General features: G+C 38.2%; 1 protein-coding gene across 1 annotated transcript in view; it reads left to right on the top strand.

Annotated features, from left to right (window-relative positions):
• Nucleotides 1-7,310: 7,310 nt before the first annotated feature.
• Nucleotides 7,311-22,267, top strand: part of LOC142243062 (cadherin-19-like) — a 409,385-nt gene continuing 394,428 nt past the window's right edge. The window contains exon 1 of the mRNA XM_075314605.1: nt 7,311-7,438. The gene's annotated coding sequence lies outside the window, so the exon portion shown is untranslated. The remainder of the gene's footprint in view (nt 7,439-22,267) is intronic.

Genomic DNA, 22,267 nt, shown 5'->3' with positions numbered 1-22,267 from the left:
TGTGAACGGGTTCTTCTTCACCAAAGAAACTATGCGGCGATCATCCACCACTGTTGTCATCCGTGGACGCCCAGGCCTTTTTGAGTTCCCAAGCTCACCAGTCAATTCCTTTTTTCTCAGAATGTACCTGACTGTTGATTTTGCTACTCCAAGCATGTCTGCTATCTCTCTGATGGATTTTTTCTTTTTTTTCAGCCTCAGGATGTTCTGCTTCACCTCAATTGAGAGTTCCTTTGACCGCATGCTGTCTGGTCACAGCAACAGCTTCCAAATGCAAAACCACACACCTGTAATCAACCCCAGACCTTTTAACTACTTCATTGATTACAGGTTAATGAGGGAGACGCCTTCAGAGTTAATTGCAGCCCTTAGAGTCCCTTGTCCAATTACTTTTGGTCCCTTGAAAAAGAGGAGGCTATGCATTACAGAGCTATGATTCCTAAACCCTTTCTCCGATTTGGATGTGAAAACTCTCATATTGCAGCTGGTAGTGTGCACTTTCAGTCCATATTATATATATAATTGTATTTCTGAACATGTTTTTGTAAACAGCTAAAATAACAAAACTTGTGTCACTGTCCAAATATTTCTGGACCTAACTGTATGTGTACATTTTTTATTTTTTACAAGGTCCCCTAGGGTACTATATGGATCAGGAATTTGATCGCTCTTCCATATCGCTGATCACAGCTACACAACTGTGAACAGCAGATATACTCATTTGCTGTTTTACCCAGCTCTCGGCCGGGTGGAACAGTAAGCGAGTCATGTTAACTACCATGACAACCACCGGAAGTCATGAGATCACGTCATGTGACTTACGGTTTTGGCGGTATGTAAATGATTACTGCTATTGCGATTATAATGGTGCTGTCACTTATTGACAGCGCCATTTAAGGCGTTAAATGGCACGGGCGGATAATGATTCTGTTCGTGCCTAGCAGGCACACATCTCAGCTGTATAAATCAACTGAGATGTGTGCCGATCTTCGCTCCTGCCGCCGGCAGCAGCGAGAGATTAACCCTATGACCACTAGAATGTAATTTTACCACCCGCGGTCGTTAAGGGGTTAACAATACTGGACAAGCCCTATAGATAGTTAAATCTGATTAGTTGTATTAAATTTTTAGTTCTTCTGAGCTCAGTAAAAAAATTTAACCACCCCCCATATGTTTGTTTTACAAGAGTCATTACTTATGGGCATCACCACCATTCAGTTTTGTAATGATGCGGCAGTTAGGATCCAATAAGTAGCAGTTACCAAAACAGAGAGCCCACAAGTTAGGATGGTAAGAATATCACTCTCGTTACAGGTTTTAATACTTTTTTATTATGATGGTCAGGATTCTGAACTAATTTCTTTTACTATAGATAAGTGGTCCCCCACATTTCTGTCTTTGGAAGCAACATTCAGCCCCAAGACAGGGTCCTTATCCACATTCCGCTCTGAGACAGAATCAGGAACCATATCCATCTCCTGTCCCTCCTTACAGTGGTGTCATTCAGATGCCCCATTACTGGTTCAATGACAGCCAAAGCTTTTCCACGGAACACAAAATGAGGCAGTCAACCAAGATCAAGGGGTTCCCACCTTACGTCCAATCAGTATTCTTATATCAAGCACTCCCATCACATTCTCAAATCCAGATATAATCACCATCTCCGACCAATAGTATCATCATGTTCCCTGGTTTACCATGCATAAATTATCTATTAACCCCCAAGAACAGTATATGGCCATGCAGATCTGCTCTTCTGTTCACTACTACTTACATAAATCACCATCTGGAGGCTTGTTTTTCATAGCTCTTTGCTAGACCAGGTCCTAAGGGAACAAGCTGGCAAACAGCAGCAAGCCATAGATCATAGGCCTGCAAGCCACATGTGGCTCCCAAGCCACAGGTTGGAGACCCCTGCTATAGATATTGGGGACAGACTTGAGAAATAAAGGGCAAAAAGTGTCTCAGAGAGAAACTCTGCAATTATCACCAGAAATCATCAAAGGGGTTTTGGTCAATTGAAGTAAAGAAGAGACAACATCTTTAATCCAAACAATGTCACCTCTGGATGACCAAAATTGTAGAGGATCTGCTAACATTCCTCATATTTAGTACATACTATTATATCCCATGAAATAACAATGCTAAAGACTTCTATCCTGAATGTCTTCCTTATCTAAATGGCTTCCATGCTATACTTACTTTCCATGTTGAGTCAACCCCTATAAGTCACAAAAAAAAATAATCGCTTTGCTATATACTCGGGAATTTCAGAAGTCACATCCAATTCAAACCTTGAATAACTATAAAATACACCGCTACCACACTGCAGTTCAGACCATGTGGTTTATTTGATATCTTGCACCATTTGTCAGTTACAATATATAGGCAGCACTTGTCGTTCCCTCAGAAAAAGGATATCTGAACACATCTATGATGTGAATAATGCTACCACGAGAAAATTATCAGGAGTGTCTCAACATTTCCGTGACACACATGCAGGTGATTTGAAAGGCATGAAAGTCAATGCCATTGAAAAAATTAAACTACCTAGAAGAGGTGGAAATTTGAAAGATATCCTTTTTCAGAGGGAAATAAAATGGATGTTTTTAATGGGTACAAGATTCCCTAAGGGTTTAAATAAAAGAAATGAATTGATGTTTGCATATTAATCTTGCTTTGATACTATGTATGTATATAAGTGTTTATGGCACTATATGGATTGATTCACACTAATGGGTTAATGTTTTTGTATTGTCTTGCTCTCTCCTTGCATTTGATCACATGTTTGGTTCAGCCCTTTTTAAACAGTTCTGTGACTAGATGGTTTAGAGACTGAATAAGAACTGGATGTTCGAAACGCGTCCTCTCTGACATGGGCTTACCATTGTAGCATGGACTTTTTAATGATAAGAAAATAAAGAAGTTTTTATTTTAAAGTACAATACGCCTGGAGTTTTGTGCTGGTGAAATCCTTCAACCACTTTCTATGCACATGGACTGGCTCTCCAAACCCTTCTCCGTGCACAGCCCAGGATTACTGGCTTCCATTGCACAGGTGAGCTGGGCAAAAAACCTGTTTTACTATTCATCTTGAGCTATCATACCCGTGCTCCCTGTGATCTACGATCAGGAACTCTTCAGTAAGTCAAATATCATTGCTTCGAATCTTTCAAAAAGAGACATTGTACAATATATAAGATGAAGTTGCATGACTTATAGTTCCTTTTAAAATTGTGTTACATAATGGAAGACCAGATGAATGATGCTAATAGCAACCAGAATTTTGAAAGTTTTGTTACTTCAGACAGATTACGGATGGAGAGAGCTGCAAAAATGTTTTCACTTGATAAGCAAGATACCCTTTTGGAAACGCATACAGAAATGAATCAAATTATGTGGGAATTAGAAAAAGTAATGTCAGCGAGAATTCGTACCTGGTGGGACAGCAAAACCTTGCAAGCATATCTTGACAAAAGCATGGTTCCCAGAGGACTTCGCTTGAACAAAAGACCCACAGTAGAATTTAACCAAGAATTTGTTGCAAAATGGGATACAATCTTGTCTGAATGCTCCAAAAGACTTATTCAATTAATTGTAGAACAAGAACGAAGTAAAATAGGTGTGTTGGAGAACAATATTAAAGAAATAGAAATTTCCCTTGCACAATATTCAGGTCTGGACGCTTATAAGACCATGAAAGATCAAATAAATGTTAAAATTGTTGCCCTTGAGGATACCATCACTGCATTTAAAGAAAAAAAGTTTGTTCGAGATTTGCGGGACTATGAGGATAATAAAATCTACAATTGGCATAATTCTAGGAGATTTTTTCAAACTGGTCCTAAATCCATATTGAAAAATAAAAGACGCAACAATTCCACTCGTGTAAATTTTTCCTCTACAGATTTTGAGACGACTGATGTGGACTCTACAGATTATAATACAGACACGTCAGATAATAATTTTGACACTCCATCTACTTCATCAAGTGTGTCAAAAAACTTGAAAAATCAGCCGTTTTTCCAGAGAAATCGAAAAAAACAAGGAGGAGCGGCCGGAAACATAGAAAGTCACGTGTATCAACACAATCATTACACGAGGGGGAAAAGGAAATAAATATTGATGATAATAATTTTTCTGTTATAAATATGTCGCCATGCATTTTAAATAATAGTGCAATAAGTATTTTGAAAAGGGGTTTAAATTTTGTTCCCAATAAGAGGTTTGATCTTTTTAAAACAATATTAGATGTTAATAAGTTTATTCGAAAATTAACAGTAAAAAAACACTTTTTTCAAGATAAAAATGGTTCTAATGTTCCTAATGTTTCAAATGCATCAGCCGACACATATTTTTTTCCAATGTCATTTAAAGAACAAATGGCTTTACAGAATTTGCATGATTTATCAAGTGATAGTGGTATCAGATCTAATTCACATTGTGCGGCTTCCCAATTTAATGTTCCTAATCCAAGTTTTTATCCAATCCCCTCAAGGTGTGATCAGATGACTGACTTTCAGAATATAGTAGAAAAAGAATTAACTGCTCTTTCTCATTTACAAGAACCTATGGTTCAAAATTTGTCTAAAACTGAGAAAGATGCGATTATTTCCTTGCAAAAAAACTTGAACATCGTAATAAAAAATTCTGACAAGGGGGGGGCAGTCGTGGTTTTAGACACAGGACTTTATGAGAGGGAGGTATTGACCATGTTACAAGATTGCGATACCTACAGGAGAGTCAATCATGACCCCTCTGCAGATATAAAAAAATCTTTGGAGAAAATTTTGGAGGAAGGCGTACATTTGGGTTTAATGGATGAAAAATTGAGAGATTATCTTAATCCCTCTTATTGTTTAATACCATTATTACATGCCTTACCCAAGTCACATAAAAATCAATTTCCCCCAAAAATGAGACCAATTGTTTCAGGTATCGATTCTTATACTGAACATCTGGCAGAGTGGTTGGACAATCACCTCCAATTCCTTCCTAAAATGTCTCCTGGCTATGTATTGGATAGTAAACATGTGTTGAATATTATCTCTCAGATGAAATGGCAGGATAACTACAGTTGGCTAACTTGTGATGTGCAATCACTGTATACATCCATACCACATTCTCTTGCCATTTTGGCCTTGAGAGATTTGCTCAACAAATATTCTGACTACTCGCTTGAACTACAAAATTATTTGGTGGATGTGACTGAATTTTTACTTAAAAATAATTATTTTACCTTTCTAAGCAAGGGATATGTTCAGTTGCAGGGATGTTCAATGGGCGCACGATTTTCCCCTTCATTAGCGGGCATATTTATGTTTTGGTGGGAAGAACAATATATTTTCAACCAATGTAATCCTTTTTTCTCAGATATAGCATTATATCTGAGATTTATAGATGATGTACTTATTGTATGGCAAAATCCAAATAAAAAAATTGAGGATTTTATATTTTACATCAATAACAATGCCCATAATCTTTTTTTCACTTTTTTTCATGATGTATCAAAAATTAATTTTTTGGATATACAATTTCATGGGAAGAGTGATAATGGAGAAATTAATTGCAGCCTTTATAGAAAACCTATATCAGGTAATTCGCTGTTACATGCGGGAAGTTGCCATCCAAGGCATGTCATAGATAACATCCCTACAGGTGAATATGTCCGTGCTAGGAGGTGTTGCAACACCCAAAGTGGTTTTGAGGTGGAATGTAACATTATTGAAAAAAGGTTTTTAGCAAGAGGCTATAAAATGAAAAACCTCCAAAAAGCCAAAACCAAGGCAAATAAAGCGAGTAGGTCACAGTATTTGGATATGAACAAAATCAAAGATAATCCCCAAAAAAATTTGTCATTTGTCTTTTCAACAACATACAGTAAAAACTATTATGATGTAATTAAAATTGTGAAAAAATATTTGCCCATCTTGACTACGGATGATACATTATACCAGATTTTAAAAAATGGAGTTAAATTTGTTTCAAAAAGGAACATTACATTGGGATCTATGTTATCACCTAGTGATCATATGAACAGGTGCAGTTTCAACAAAGAGGAAAAAAATGCCGGTAATTGGTTACCTAGCACAGGTTCATTTAAATGCGGCCATAGATCTTGTGGATTATGTGGTTATATGTTAAATGTAAAGGATTTTTCTTCATTTACGGATAAAAAAACGTATAAAATAATGTCACTTATAAACTGCAGTTCAGACCATGTGGTTTATTTGATATCTTGCACCATTTGTCAGTTACAATATATAGGCAGCACTTGTCGTTCCCTCAGAAAAAGGATATCTGAACACATCTATGATGTGAATAATGCTACCACGAGAAAATTATCAGGAGTGTCTCAACATTTCCGTGACACACATGCAGGTGATTTGAAAGGCATGAAAGTCAATGCCATTGAAAAAATTAAACTACCTAGAAGAGGTGGAGATTTGAAAGATATTATTTTTCAGAGGGAAATAAAATGGATGTTTTTAATGGGTACAAGATTCCCTAAGGGTTTAAATAAAAGAAATGAATTGATGTTTGCATATTAATCTTGCTTTGATACTATGTATGTATATAAGTGTTTATGGCACTATATGGATTGATTCACACTAATGGGTTAATGTTTTTGTATTGTCTTGCTCTCTCCTTGCATTTGATCACATGTTTGGTTCAGCCCTTTTTAAACAGTTCTGTGACTAGATGGTTTAGAGACTGAATAAGAACTGGATGTTCGAAACGCGTCCTCTCTGACATGGGCTTACCATTGTAGCATGGACTTTTTAATGATAAGAAAATAAAGAAGTTTTTATTTTAAAGTACAATACGCCTGGAGTTTTGTGCTGGTGAAATCCTTCAACCACTTTCTATGCACATGGACTGGCTCTCCAAACCCTTCTCCGTGCACAGCCCAGGATTACTGGCTTCCATTGCACAGGTGAGCTGGGCAAAAAAACCTGTTTTACCGCTACCACACTGTATTTCCTGATGTACAGATTTAAAAATTAAAATAAAAAAAATAGTACATTTTCCGCCATGGAACTTCATTCTGGTAATATTTACACGCACAACATTTTCTATAGGGAGGCTACAAAACTAGACAAATAGCTTTGTGACAGAGTCAAACAGAGGACAGTGTCATTTAGGTTACAAATTACACTTGTACAAGATGCATAACTTACAAGGGTAGTCTTCTTCTTGAGCTTGAACTTTGCTTGCTGAAGCTTTCTGCATTTTAATCTAATGAGCTGAATGCACATCAGAGAAGTCTCATTATGCCATATACAAAAGTCCTTGTGTTCCGTGTTTACCACCCAGTACACCCAAAATAGCAGGCAGTAAAATACTGGGAGTTTTGTAAAACAGAACATAAGAGCTTTCAACTGGAAACAGGATGGATGATGTGGACTTTTACCAAACTGATACAAGACTAAAGTGTGTAAGTATGCAATGCTTCGAATTTCTTGAAAACATATTTTTACTTTTTTGCAAGTGACTAGTAAACACAAATTAGTGTTATAACTGAGGATCTGAAATCCTTACATGTATGTGACTTCTATACATTACTTGTATGAAAGCCACAGCACAGTGTGTTTCATATAGACAACTTCTAAAATGTTGAATTTCACTAAAATGTTATTTACACAATTTTATTTCATTGTATTTCATATGGATTGTATTTATTTTTTTAATAAAAGCAAATCTAAGTAAAACAATCACAAAACTGATTACTGAAAAATACTTTGAACGACAGTTGAGGTTTGGTTACAATTTTCCTAAATACCCTTCCGGTAGATTATATACAAGGGTTTATAAACAAATATATAAAAGGACATCAAGTGGACTTTTTTTCCTCCTATATGAGTTGATTGTTGCTAAAAGAAGCTATGTCAATCTTTAACCATTGGTTCATTATATTGTAGCTTTGCTGTAAATTAGTCATTCTCGATGAGAGAAAGTGGTTCAATGGGTTTCCGAGTGCATACAAGATGTTTGAAATGTTCTAATTAATATTAAAAATATTAGTGCCCATTCATACTGATTTATCTGTCTATCTATCTATCTATCTATCTATCTATCCATCTATCTATCTACCTATCTATCTATCTTTCTATCTATCTATCCATCTCTCTATCTATCTATCATTTATCTATCTATCTATCTCATCAAGCTCATCTATCTATCCATCTATATATCAATAAAAATGGGAACAACCCCACAATTGTGATTACAAAAATTGGGTGCAATGACCCTAAAGCATTTCTCCAAATATTACAATAGATAAAAGTAAAAAAACAGAGATAACACTTCCAAAAAGCTTGCAAATTTTGTGGAACGTTTAATAGCCCAGTGGAAATGTTTTGGTTGTATTGAAACTTTTTCAAGTTTTTTTTGGAAGTACTGCCTCTCTATCTATCTATCTATCTATCTATCTACTGTATCTATCCACTCCTCTGCAATGGAATTGCAACACCAAGAAGAAAAAGTTGTGGAAATGATGAAAATCTGTAAACAAAAATGTTCAAACCACCTTGACTTTTGCTGTAACATCACCATGCTTAGAAATGTATGCATTGACATTTATTTTTTTTACCATTTGTAAATCATCACTATAAATATTGATCCTGAGAATTTCATAACAGAACTACAGAATATACTTTGTTGGAGCTGAGTTTACAAGGTTGAAGAATAGATACGTATATACGTGTATATATATATATATATATATATATATATATATATATATATATATATATATATCTATATATAGATATATCTATCTATCGATATATATATATATATATATGTATTTATATATACACATTTATTTATATATACCGTGTGTGTATATATATATATATATATATATATATATATATATATATATATATATATGAGAAATGGTCAAAATAACAAAAAAATGCATTGCTTTCAGACCTCAGATAATACAAAGAAATCATTTAGAAACAACAATACTAATAATGTTTTAACTCAGGAAGAGATCAGAAATCAATATTCTGTGGAATAACCATGATTTTTAATCACAGCTTTCATGCATCTTGGCATGTGACCACTAGTCTTTCACACTGCTTTTGGATGACCTTATGCCACTCCTGGTGCAAAAATGTATTTAAGCAGTTCTTCTTTGTTTGATGGCTTGTGACTATCCATCTTCCTCTTGATTACATTCCAGAGGTTTTCAATTGGGTTCTGGTCTGGAGATTGGGTCAGCCATGACAGAATTTTGATGTGGTGGTCCTTCATCCACACATTGATTGACCTAGCTGTGTGGCATGGCTCATTGTCCTCTGACTTGGGGAACATTACCTAAGCAGAAGGAAGCAACTGTTTTCCCAGGATAACATTGTATGCGGCTTGATTCATACATCCTTCGCAAAGTTTATAACTGTGCACCCTTGTGACATATCTATCTTAGGTAAGTCAAATGCGTACATTGGCTTATAAATTATGTAAAAGAAAACTTGATATAGTAGATCAGACCACATTGAACCTCCTTGGCCTATTTCTGATGCTCCTGTTTCCATTCTACGACATTTTACTGTGGATTGAATTTAATATTGCAATCTAGTACTAACATCCTGCAAAACAGTGAATTGTGGCCAGCTGTCCATCAAGCAGTAATACATTTTTCAGAAGCTTGTGGTTACTTCTCTGTGGGATTGGACCAGGCAGGCAAGCATTTGCTCACAATCATCATCAGAAAGCTTTGGGCACTCAGTTTACTACTTATACATTTATATTTGAAATGCAGGTTTGGAAATGCTCCAAGTCAACCCAGTCATATAGTAATTACAGTTTAGTTTCAGTCAAAGTTGCACTGAGCCATATTCTGTGAATTACTACCTGTCATAGCAAGCCAAAACTGGCTAAACTTTGCAAACATTAACCAGTTTAGTATTATGGGCATAAATAAAAGACAATCTGTGGAATTATCCAGGGATTATAACTAGTAAAACAGTGCTAGGATCTGAATGGATACTAGGAGCAGAAACAGGAATCAGGAGCTGTCAGAAAAGCTGAATACAAGGAATTGAACACAAAATATTAAGAATAAGAGGACAATCTAAGGATACAAAGAGCAAGACAATGGATTTGAAATTGAGAAATATTCAGAGAGCAAATTTTAAAATATAAGAAATAGAAGACACAAAGAAGAACTCTAGATTTGGGATTTAGGTTAATAAATTCCAATTCCAAATTACTGAATCTAAGGAAGATAGATTTATTCTTCTGGAATCACAAGAAACAGGGAATAAATTGAATACAAAGGCAAATTATAGATGTATGAACATTTTCCTCATTGTTATTTCTATAAATTTATGCAGTTACTATTCATGTTGAAACTCAAATAAGTAAAATGTGAATATATTTCTTGTCCTTATTTGTTACTGATGTTTTAAGTACTGTAATAAAAGCAGAACTTCAGTTCACTTTGCTGTAAGAGTAGCACTAGCTCTTCAAATTCAACTGAGGCTACGTCAGCACAGATGTGCTAACCCTTACATCCTGTGAATGCTGGCCTAAGGTATAGTCATATGAAAAAGTTTGGGTACCCCTATTAATCTTAACCTTTTTTCTTTATAACAATTTGGGTTTTTGCAACAGCTATTTCAGTTTCATATATCTAATAACTGATGGACTGAATAATATTTATGGATTAAAATGAGGTTTATTGTACTAACAGAAAATGTGCAATCCACATTTAAAAAAAATTTGACCGGTGGAAAAGTATGGGCACCTCAACATAAAAGTAACATTAATATTTTTTAGATCCTCCTTTTGCAAAAATAACAGCCTCTAGTCGCTTCCTGTGGCTTTTAATGAGTTCCTGGATCCTGGATGAAGGTATATTTGACCATTCCTGTTTACAAAACAATCCAAGTTCAGTTAAGTTTGATGGTTGCCGAGCATGGACAGCAGGCTTCAAATCATCCCACAGATTTTCAATGATATTCAGGTCTGGGGACTGGGATGGCCATTCCAGAACATTGCAATTGTTCCTCTGCATGAATGCCTAAGTAGATTTGGATCGGTGTTTTGGATCATTGTCTTGCTGAAATATCCATCCCCTGCGTAACTTCAACTTCGTCACTGATTCTTGCACATTATTGTCAAGAATCTGCTGATACTGAGTTGAATCCATGCGACCCTCAACTTTAACAAGATTCCCGGTGCTGGCATTGGCCACACAGCCCCAAAGCATGATGGAACCTCCACCAAATTTTACTGTGGGTAGCAAGTGCTTTTCTTGGAATCCCATGGTTTTTTGCCTCCATGCATAACGCCTTTTTGTATGACCAAACAACTCAACCTTTGTTTCATCAGTCCACAGGACCTTCTTCCAAAATGTAACTGGCTTGTCCAAATGTGCTTTTGCATACCTCGGGCGACTCTGTTTGTGGTGTGCTTGCAGAAACGGCTTCTTTCGCATCACTCTCCCATACAGCTTCTCCTTGTGCAACATGCGCTGTATTGTTGACCGATGCAATCCGTGGGGGGGGTGGCGCGGCCAGGCCGAGCCCAGCGGCCAATCCAACAGTTGTCACGCTAACGACACTGTCACGGTGACACTGTCACGGTGACACAATTTTGGAGCAAGACAGACAGACGGACAGACAGAATAAGGAAATTATGTATACAGATATGTATATATATATATATATATATATTTATCTAATATATAAAGCTGAGTGTGCGTATGTATGTATGTGTGTATGCATGTATGTGTTTATGTATGTATGTATGTCTACTAAAGGAATCTGCACCGTCACATTTACAATTACGACATTTTGCACAGACGCCTCATGTGATCCAGGGAACGTCATAGACTATGTTTTAGCAGGAAAATTGAACCCCACACTTTACAGTTACTCTCCAAAAAGCTGTCTCCATTAAAGTGAATGGAGCTTGGAACTACAGGTTATTAATAAGAACTGTGAGTGGTTGCTATAGGAACAAAGGACATTGTTAGTATAAGAAGCTTATGTGTGAGGTAATATGATGTTGGTGGGAAGACAGATAGAGAGAGAGAGACAGACAGACAGAGAGAGAGAGCGTCAGAGACAGACAGGGAAAAAGACATAGAGATAGAGACAGACAGAGAGATAGATAGACGGGAAAAGAGACAGACAGAGACAGACGGGGAAAGAGACAGATGGGGAAAGAAACAGACGGGAGAAGAGACAAACAGATGGGGAAAGAGACAGATGGGGAAAGAGACAGGCAGGCAGGGACAGAGACAGGGAGAAAGACAAAGATATATGGGGAAAGAGACAGACAAGGAAAGAGACAGAGAAATAGAGACAGGCAGATAGGGAAAGAGACAGACAGGAAAAGACACAGACAAGAAATGGACAAAGACAGACAGTGAAAGAGACAGAAAAAGAGACAGGGAGACAGATGGGGAAAGAGACAGACCTGGGAAAGAGACAGACCTGGAAAGAGACAGATGGGGAAATGGGGAAAAAAACAAAGAGCTAGAGACAGACAAAGAAAGGAAGAGACAGAAAGACAGACGGGGAAAGGGACAGATGGGGAAAGAGACAGATGGAGAAAGAGACAGACGGTGAAAGAGACAGATGGGGAAAGAGAAAGACAGAGACAGTTGCTATCCCGGCTAGTATATATATATATATATATATATATTATATTTTCATATTCAGTATATGACTACAGTGAGTACACCCCTCAGATTTTTGAAATATTTTATTATATCTTTTTGTGAGACAACACTGAAGATATGATACTTTGACACAATATAAAGTAGTCAGTGTACAGCTTGTATAACAGAGTAAAAATGGGGTGTAACTCAACATGCAGCCATTAATATCAAAACCACTGCAAACAAAAGTGAGTGCACCCCTTATTGAACATGGCCAAATTGGTAGGTGTGTTATAAAGTTGGATGGGGCAGTATATAGAAGAGAGGTATGAGGTACAGCAGGATTGGACTACCGTGTATTTCCAAAAATAAGACCTCCCCGAAAAATAAGCCCTAGCAGGGATTTTCAGCATTTTCGGAGAAAGGCTTAAATATAAGCCCTCCCCTGAAAATAAGCCCTAGTCACGGATCAATAATGAAGTGTCCATGCAGCTAAAAAAGATACAGATACTGCAGGACACTTCATTATAGACAGCGGCACCCGGCAATTACACTCACCCGACACTGAGAGGCAGGACCTGTAGTGATCACACACCCGCACTCATCAGCTCACACACACACACACACACAATCAGATCTTACAGACACACCAGATCTCACACACAAGCATCGGATCGCCCACACAGTCAGATCGCACACATAATCAGATCGCACACACCAACATCGGATCACACGCAAACATCAAATCACACACACAAACATCGGATCATACGCAAACATCAAATCATACACACACACACATCGGAACGCACACACATCGGATCGCATACACACACACCTCATCCAGGGACACCGATCTCTTCTCGCCGGGAAAATCCTGAGAGGCAGTGCGGTGCAGCGCGTCCAACAGGATCTGCGGCCGGACACGTGACTTGCTCTCATTCCCTGCTGCCATAAGTGCTGGATGTGATGTGATGTGATGTGTGTGTGTGTGTGTCTGTGTGTGTGTGATCTACTGTTTGTGTCTGCAATCGGCTGTGTGTGTGTCTGCAATCGGCTGTGTTTTTCTGCGATCGCCTGTGTGTGTCTGCGTTCGGCTGTGTGTATCTGTGATCGGCTGTGTGTGCCTGTGATCGGATGTGTGTATCTGTGATCGGCTGTGTGTGCCTGCGATTGGATTTGTGTATCTGTGATCGGCTGTGTGTGCCTGCGATCGGATGTGTGTATCTGTGATCGGCTGTGTGTGCCTGCGATCGGCTGTGTGTATCTGTGATGGCTGTGTGTGCCTGCGATCTGCTGTGTGTGATCTGATGTGTATATCTGCGATCTGCTGAGTGTGTGCCTGCGATCGGATGTGTGTATCTGTGATCGGCTGTGTGTATCTGTGATCGGATGTGTGTATCTGTGATCGGCTGTGTGTGGCTGTGATCTGCTGTGTGTGCCTGCGATCTGCTGTGTATGATCGGCTGTGTATATCTGCGATCTGCTGTGTGTGTGTGTGTGTTTGTGTGTCAGCCAGCAGCAGGGGAGGACGGCGTGCAGCACTGACTGGAGATCACAGGGAGGACCTGGGAGCCACGCAGACGTCCTGGTCTGGTGAGTATGAGTCTATTGGGAAGTGGGGGGTCTGCTTTTTTGGGGGGGTAAACTTACTCCCAACCGTGTTTCTCCAAGAATAAGACCTCCTCCAAAAATAAGCCCCAGTGCTTTTTTGGAGGGCAAAAAAAATATAAGACAGTGTCCTATTTTTGGAAAAACACAGTATATATATATATATATATATATTAGTGGATTGGGATACATTTAGAAAAAAAGATGATGTTATTCAAGATGGGGCAGTATATTAATGAGATCTATAATGTGTTGCAATGTCACCCCCAGGCAGCATACATGGACCATAATGCAATCAGTATTTCCTATTCTAAATCTGATAGGGGTGTATGTCTTTGTCCGTCTCTGTAGGGGGCTTCCCTGATACACAACTATATAGACTGTCAAGAATCTGAACTTCAATAATTTTCTTCCTTGCTGTGAATTGAATATATCTTATGATTAAGGGGGTGTGTTGTGAACACCTCTGCCCACATAGAAGGTCTCATCCCAAACAGGGAGGCAAAAAAGGAAAATGAACATTTAGTTATTGTTTTTGGTGTTGTGTCTTGAAAGGGCTAGTATTTGCTGCTGCTGCCAGATCCTGGTGCTATTACAGTACTTGGATTATTAGAGACTAGGGACCATCTGCCCTGTACTATTGTTACTCACCTAGCCTATGTCACTGGATTTTGGAGCTTGTTGAGGACCAATATTTTAATTTAATTGGCGATGGATTACCAAAAAGTGGCCATAGATTTGTTCCTGTTGCTGTGTTATAGACTTTGAAAAATTATATAAATGCCGTTTGAAATACTGTCAAAGTGACACAATAAAATTTGTTTGATTGTTCATTAGTCCATCATCTCTGCGTGCCATGTCACACACCCCGTCACATGATGTACTGAAGGATAGGGCTGTACAAAGGAGTGTGGACTGCAGAATGGATCTATATGTGGATGAAAGGATTGATATACTGCAGGGTAAAGCTGTATATGCATGAGAAGAATGATATATTGCAGGATGAGGCTGCATACAGGTGAGACTAGAGATGTACTTGTAGGATGCGACTATACATAAAAGAGAGGAGTGATATACTGCAGGCTGAGACTATATATAGATGAGAGGAGTGATGTTCTGTGGCATACAACTGTATATAGAAGAGGAGAGATATTTTTTGCAGAATGGGATATTATATAGATGAGAGACGTATAAAAGGAAAAGTGACAAACAGCAAGGTGGAGCTGCATATAGTTAAGTGAAACAATGTTCTTCAGCTGTAGGATAAAGCTGTCTAAACTGAGTATGGAAGGTCTACCATACTGCAAGATTGAACAGTATGTAGATACCAGGCAGGGGTGTAGAGATGCCAACATTGTTTTCAGTTCTATGTGCATCCTTGGACACACATACAGCTATAATGTCTGGCGGTGTAGAGAGCCACCACCATCCTGCATCTCAGTACCTGTAATGGCCAGTGGCTTATCAGAGGCCAGCAGCTGATGTCAGTGTGCTCATTGTGGATGGCGCATGACTTCACTGCCATGTGCTGCCTGCTTCCCTGCGCAAACTATAGTGAAAGGAGTGGATAGTACTCAATGTGGGAGTGAGGATAGGTAATCATTTATTTTTTGTAGGGATACATGTGTTTGAGGAGAGTGTCAGGATGGGGAATATTATTATAGGAAAGGGTCTAAAATGGGGGACATTATTTATTTAAGGGGGGCCAGGACAGATGTTATTATTAGGGATGATCGAATATCACAAATATTCATCGATATTCGGCTTTGCGAATATTCGGCGAATAGGTCGCCACTATGCGAATATTCGATGCGCAATGTAAGTCTATGGGAAGCCCGAATAGTTGCTATTTGGCAACTATTCGGGTTTCCCATAGACTTACATTGCGTATCGAATATTCGGAAATAGTCGAATAGCAGCGACCTATTTATCGAATATGGGCATAGCCGAATATTTGAAGTATTCGATCATCCCTAGTTATTATTAAAGGATTAGGTCTAGAAGGGGGGAAATTATTACATTATGGGGATAATATTATAAGACAGAGGACATTTTTACAGGAAGGGGGCAGGTTGGGCATATATTATTACAGGATGAGGACATTATTACAGTATTGGAACCAGGACAAGGGATACTTTATCCTGTGAAATGCTAAGCCGATTGTCAATCAGTGTCAAAGGTGTGGCTAAAGCCGACATTTACTCTGCACAGAGAAGATTGAGCCACCCCAATAATTAAAAGCCCAAACTCAGGGGTTTTTCTTTTTTTACTATTTCTGAACTTCCTTATGACTATAATCATGAAAGTAGTCTACACTTCACACTGCAGTGGTATTCTAAAAATTTAATGTAGAGTAAAGAGCTTACAGGTTATTGTGAAATCCTTAGATATTGATAGAATGGTATTATTATTCAAGTATTAAGGTAATGTAGTTCCTATATCTACGGCTTGCCTCAGATTGTTAACACTTATCCAAAGATTTAAGTGAAATATAGGGAAGTGCTTTAACTGTATAGTCACTCAGCGTGACTGTTTATTGATTGATATGAGATATTTTGCAATAACAGCACCTTAATAAAAAAAAGCATTTTCTTGATTCTTCAAACAATGCAAAGAAGGAGGGTAGTATTAAGCCCAACTCTGCTGATTTTGCTTCTAAAAAAAATCCTAATACATAAAAAAATAGGCTGTGCAATAAAAGCCACCAAAATGAATAGTCATTGCCCATTTTATCATAATATTTATTGATCTTAAAAAATGTAGAAAAAATAACAATTACAATACAAACAACTGTGTAAACTAAACCAAAAGCTAGTGTTTAGTTTACTTAGAGGGACACCACAGGTAGAATACACTCCCAAAATATCTGGACAAGTAGCTAATGAGCCAAAAAATACATGTCTGCCTAGTAGCTAAAGTGCATTATCACAGGTATAGGGTACTCAAAACTAGACAAAGCTAGAGAACATTTGACAGCCAAATAAAATATAATATATACAGTTGGTATGGAAAGTATTCTGACACCTTTAAATTTTTCACTCTTTGTTTCATTGCAGTTATATTGTAAATTCAAAAAAAGTTATTTTTTTTTCTCATTATAGGTACACTGTACACCCCATCTTGACAGAAAAAAAATCGAAATGTAGAAAATTTTGCAGATTTTTTAAACAAGAAAAACTGAATTGGCACGTGGTCATAAGTATTCAGACTCTTTGCTCAGACACTCATATTTAAGTCACATGCTGTCCATTTCCATGTGATCCTCCTTGAGATGGTTCTACTCCTTCACTGGGGACCAGCAGTGCTTAAATAAACTGATAGGACTTGATTTGGAAAGGCACACACCTGTCTATATAAGACCTCACAGCTCACATTGCATGTCAGACCAAATGAGAATCATGAGATCAAAGGAACTCCCCAAGGAGCTCAGAGACAGAATTGTAGCAAGGCTCAGATCTGGCCTAGGTTACAAATTCCTTAAATGGAAGACTTTGGGACCACCTTTCCTCCTAAACCTGGCCGTCAAACCAAACTGAGCAATTGTGGGAGAATAGCCTTGGTGAGAGAGATAAAGAAGAACCCCAAGATTACTATGGCTGAGCTCCATACTCAATACTTAAAACCATGTGATATTTCAGTTTTTCTTGTTTAATAAATTTGCAAACATTTCTACATTTCTGTTTTTTTGTCAAGATGGGGTGCAGAGTGTACATTAATGAGAAAAAAATGAACTTTTTTGAATTTACCAAATGGCTGCAATGAAACAAAGAGTGAATCTAAAAGGGTCTGAAAACTTTCCATACCCACTGTACATACCTGGATTGGAGGATTTTGTGTTTACCCTTGGCACTAACACACGTTTCTCCCTGTTTCATCAGGAGGCATTAGTTGGGGAGATGACTGCTGTGTTTAAAAAGCCCTTAACAGCCTGTTGGTGATTAGAATGATGATTGGCTAGAAGTGCTCATAACAAGTTCCTGGAGCAACTTTTCATTTGATGAAAAATATAAAAAGAAATAGAGCACCTTTTTTCCAATGCAAATGTTGCTTTAGTCCCAATGTTATCATTTTCACAAAGGTAACAGGAGAAAGTGAAACTTTTGAGCAAATTCTTGTGATGCTAGTCACTTACTCACAAACAAGAGGCAGGACTGTTCTAGGGTCAGATACGAGGAGAGCTCATAGTGGTACAGGGAGTAAACAGAGGCATAGTCAGGTCATGATCTGGAACCAGAATTCCAGGAGGATAGCGGATCAGGGTAAAGGGTCAAGACAAGCGAAAGGTCAGAGAAGATCTAATGTTTGGCATGAATTATCAGTACAAACAGAGTACAGAAATGGAGGCCAAAAGCACCACTTAAACAGAATGCTACGACTGCAGAGTTCTGGGAGAAATTACTCAAATAAGTAGCTGAGCAACGGCAACAGAGAATACCATCATAAACCAACACCTGTCAGAATCAGATTGGATGACTGAGCTGTCATGCACCAAACTGACAGCTCAGCATGCCCTAATTCCATTACTGCTGCAGTCACTTGTGGAATCTTAGACACACTGAAAGGAGGAATCTTGTATTTCTAGCCGTCCAGCTATCACTCCCAGGCTTAATGGGAGTTTTAACCCATTCTCACTGTATTTCCCTTTAGGCGCCAGCACATCATTCACCCACAGTTTACCCCCTGTCTCAAGCAGCACTGGTATGTTGCTTCTATGCATTTGCACAGCTATTATATGAATCTCTTCCTATTACCACTGCCTCTCAATTCCCTATAGGCAAGTGCTATCATCTATGATGCCATAATACTCTCTGCAACTCATTTCTGCAAACCCTGCTATAGTCCACTAAAGGGTATGTGTATTGTCCTCGGGTGCTGCATTCATTTATTGTGATTTTCCATTGTATGACATTACCTGTGTCCTCCAATATATATTATGCTTATAAGCTCTTAGTGTCTCCTTTACATAATTATGTGCTTATACGTCCCAAGATGATGTTTTTCAAGTTATTTACTCTGCTTTAAGTCAGCCATGACCTGCTCTTCCCATTATATCACATGTTACCCGTCATGCGTTCATATTCCTTTGTTTAATAGTCCTACATGGCTTCTATGCAAATTTCTTGCACGCTCTTGCTGTTTATACTTTGTTTTCCTTTTATTATTTTTTATGATTATTTTTTCCTTTAAGAGACTAATTTTGTTTATTTGCTTTGTTGTACTAGATCCTTTGCCTTGACAAAGGTTCTGTCTAAAAGAGCTGAAACATTGACATAAGCAGTTATAGGTGTGACTTTTTGCAGAAATCACTTAAAAACAAATAAAAAAAACATTTTTCACCACTTGTGGAATGTTAGACACACTGAAAGAGGAATCTTGACATTTCTACTGTAAATGCCAATATCCCATATTTGGTGGAAAAAAACAGTACAAAGCTCACAAGTTATGACGTACCAAGTTACAGTACAGATTTTGCTTTTATTATACCATTGGATGGTGAAGAAAAAATATTTTTTTGGCAAAAAATGTAGTTTTAGCCCCAGACATTACATTAGCTCACATAGGGAAATGGGTAAAATGGGATCAAAATTTGTTACATAATTTCTGATGAATATGGCAATACCCCAAATGTGGATGTGCAGTACTGATTTGTGAGACAAAAGGGAAGGAGCGCTATTTGACTCTTGAAGCACAGATTTTCTTAGAATAGTTTGTGGACTCCATATGTGAGGCCCTTAAGTGCCAGAACAGCAGTATTCCTCCTCCAGTGTCTCCATTTTGAAATTACACCCCTATTGGAATTTATCTACAGCTGTAGCAATGATTTTGACTCAATGGGTGTTTTCTAGAAACGAGCTGATGCCAAATGTGTGTAGTTTATTTGTTCATTTTTGTTGTTACATACTGTAAAAAATATTTATTTACTGGTATAATATTTTTTTAAATTTCTTTTGTTGTTTATTTTGTGATTTAAATAACATTTTAATACTTTAACATTGCAGGGTATTGGATCAATGAATAGAACACAGGTAGGTGGCATGTCAGGTCCTGCTCAAAACAGGACCTTGCAGGTCACTGCACCTGGGTGACCCTGCAGCCAGTATTTGGCCTCATGGTCCTCATGGAGACCTTCGGCATAATGCAACTGCAATCATGTTGGGTCGATCAGAGATAGGAGGGAGCTATTGACAGTAGAGTTGAGCGATGTTCGAGGTTCGAGGTTTGCCAATTTCATGTTCGAGTGATTTTGGGGGGTGCTCGAGATCGATGTCGAGCTTTTTGCTAAAAGCTCGACAGTTCGAGTTAGGTTCGAGAACAGTTTGATCACCATAAACGTGGCCTTTCACAGTAAGGCTATGTGCACATGTTGCTGTCTGCATGCGTCCTGCGTCCCTAGCTCCACGTCTGTCACAAATCTGCGGTGTCTTTTCCTCTTTAGAAAATGGCTGCCGCTTCATTAGTCAATTAGTTATTCCATGCTTTCCCCACCCACCGGCGCCTATGATTGGTTACAGTCAGACACGTCCCAAAGCTGAGTGAAAGCTTTGTCACTGCAACCAATAACAGCCGCCGGCGGGCGGGTCTATATCGTGCAGTAAAATAAATAAATAATAATAAAAAAAATGCGTTTTTTCCCATATTTGATAGCAGCCAGGATAAAGCCACACGGCTGGAGGCTGGTATTGTCAGGATGGAGCACACCACATTATCGGGAGCCCACCACCCTAACAATATCACCCAGCAGCCGCCTGGAATAGCTGCATCTATTAGATGCGACTGTCCTGGGGGACTCACCCAGCTCATCCCGAATTGCCCTGGTGTGGTGTTATCGGGGAAATAATGAGTTTAATCATGCCAGGCGTCTCCCCGAGATACCTTCCATGATTAAACTTAAAGTGAAAGTAAAGAAACACACACACCGAAAAATCCTTTATTTAGAATAAAAGACAAAAAATCACCCTCTTTCACCCCTTTATTAACCCACAAATACCCCTCCAGGTCTGACGTAATCCACACGACACGGTCAGCTCTGCTACTGAACACGAGTGCTCTTAGTTATCAGCTCCACGTAGCAATGAAGTGAATTGCGTGGTCAGCAGAGACTTCAGCAATGCAGAAGTCAAGATTACCAAATCCGCCTATCTTTATCATTAGAAGCAGTAGACTAGTGGATAGAGCACTCGCCTAAGAAGCATGAGGTTGTGATTTCTAGTCTTGGTAAGTAACTTTTTTTAATTATAATTATTATCTATTTATAAAGTGAAAGTAAATAAACTCACACAGCGAAAAATCTTTTATTTGGAATAAAAGACAAAAAAACACCCTGTTTCAGCATTTTATTAAAATCCTCCAATACCCCTCCAGGTCCGACGTAATCCACACGACACTGTCAGCTCTGCTTCAGAACACGAGTGCTCCATCAGCTCCATGTAGCAATGAAGTGAATCGCACGATCAGCAGAGACTTCAGCATTGCAGACTTTATTTTTATCAATAGTGTCAGTAGCTGAGTGGATAGAGGGCTCACCTAAGAAGTATTAGGTTGTTCTAGTCGAGCTCTAGTCCCAGTTTAAATTTTTTTTTTTTCCATTTTAAATTATATTTATAATATATTTATAATATATTTATAATTATAATTTAATTATGCACTGAGGGGAGGAGCCGGACATCAGCTGTGAACTCTCTCGCTGTCTTTCTCTCTCTCCCTCTCTCCTTTCTTTCTCTCTCTCTCTCTCTCTCCTTTCTCTCTCTCCTTTCTCTCTCTCCTTTCTTTCTCTCCTTTCTCTCTCTTCTTTCTCTTCTTTCTCTCTCTCTCTTCTTTCTCTCTCTCTTTTTCTCTCTTTCTCTCTCTTCTTTCTCTCTCTCTTTTTCTCTCTTTCTCTCTCTTCCTTCTCTCTTTTTCTCTCTCTTTTTTCTCTCTTTCTCTCTCTTTCTCTCTCTATTTTTTATCTCTTTCTCTCTCTTCTTTATCTCTTTCTCTCTCTCTTCTTTCTCTCTTTCGCTCTCTTTTTTCTCTCTTTCGCTCTCTTCTTTCTTT

The sequence above is a fragment of the Anomaloglossus baeobatrachus genome, chromosome 6 (assembly GCF_048569485.1).
Source record: "Anomaloglossus baeobatrachus isolate aAnoBae1 chromosome 6, aAnoBae1.hap1, whole genome shotgun sequence".
NCBI lineage: Eukaryota > Metazoa > Chordata > Amphibia > Anura > Aromobatidae > Anomaloglossus > Anomaloglossus baeobatrachus.
The sequence above is the reverse complement of the archived record's forward strand: the minus strand, read 5'-3'. Positions and strand labels throughout refer to the sequence as shown.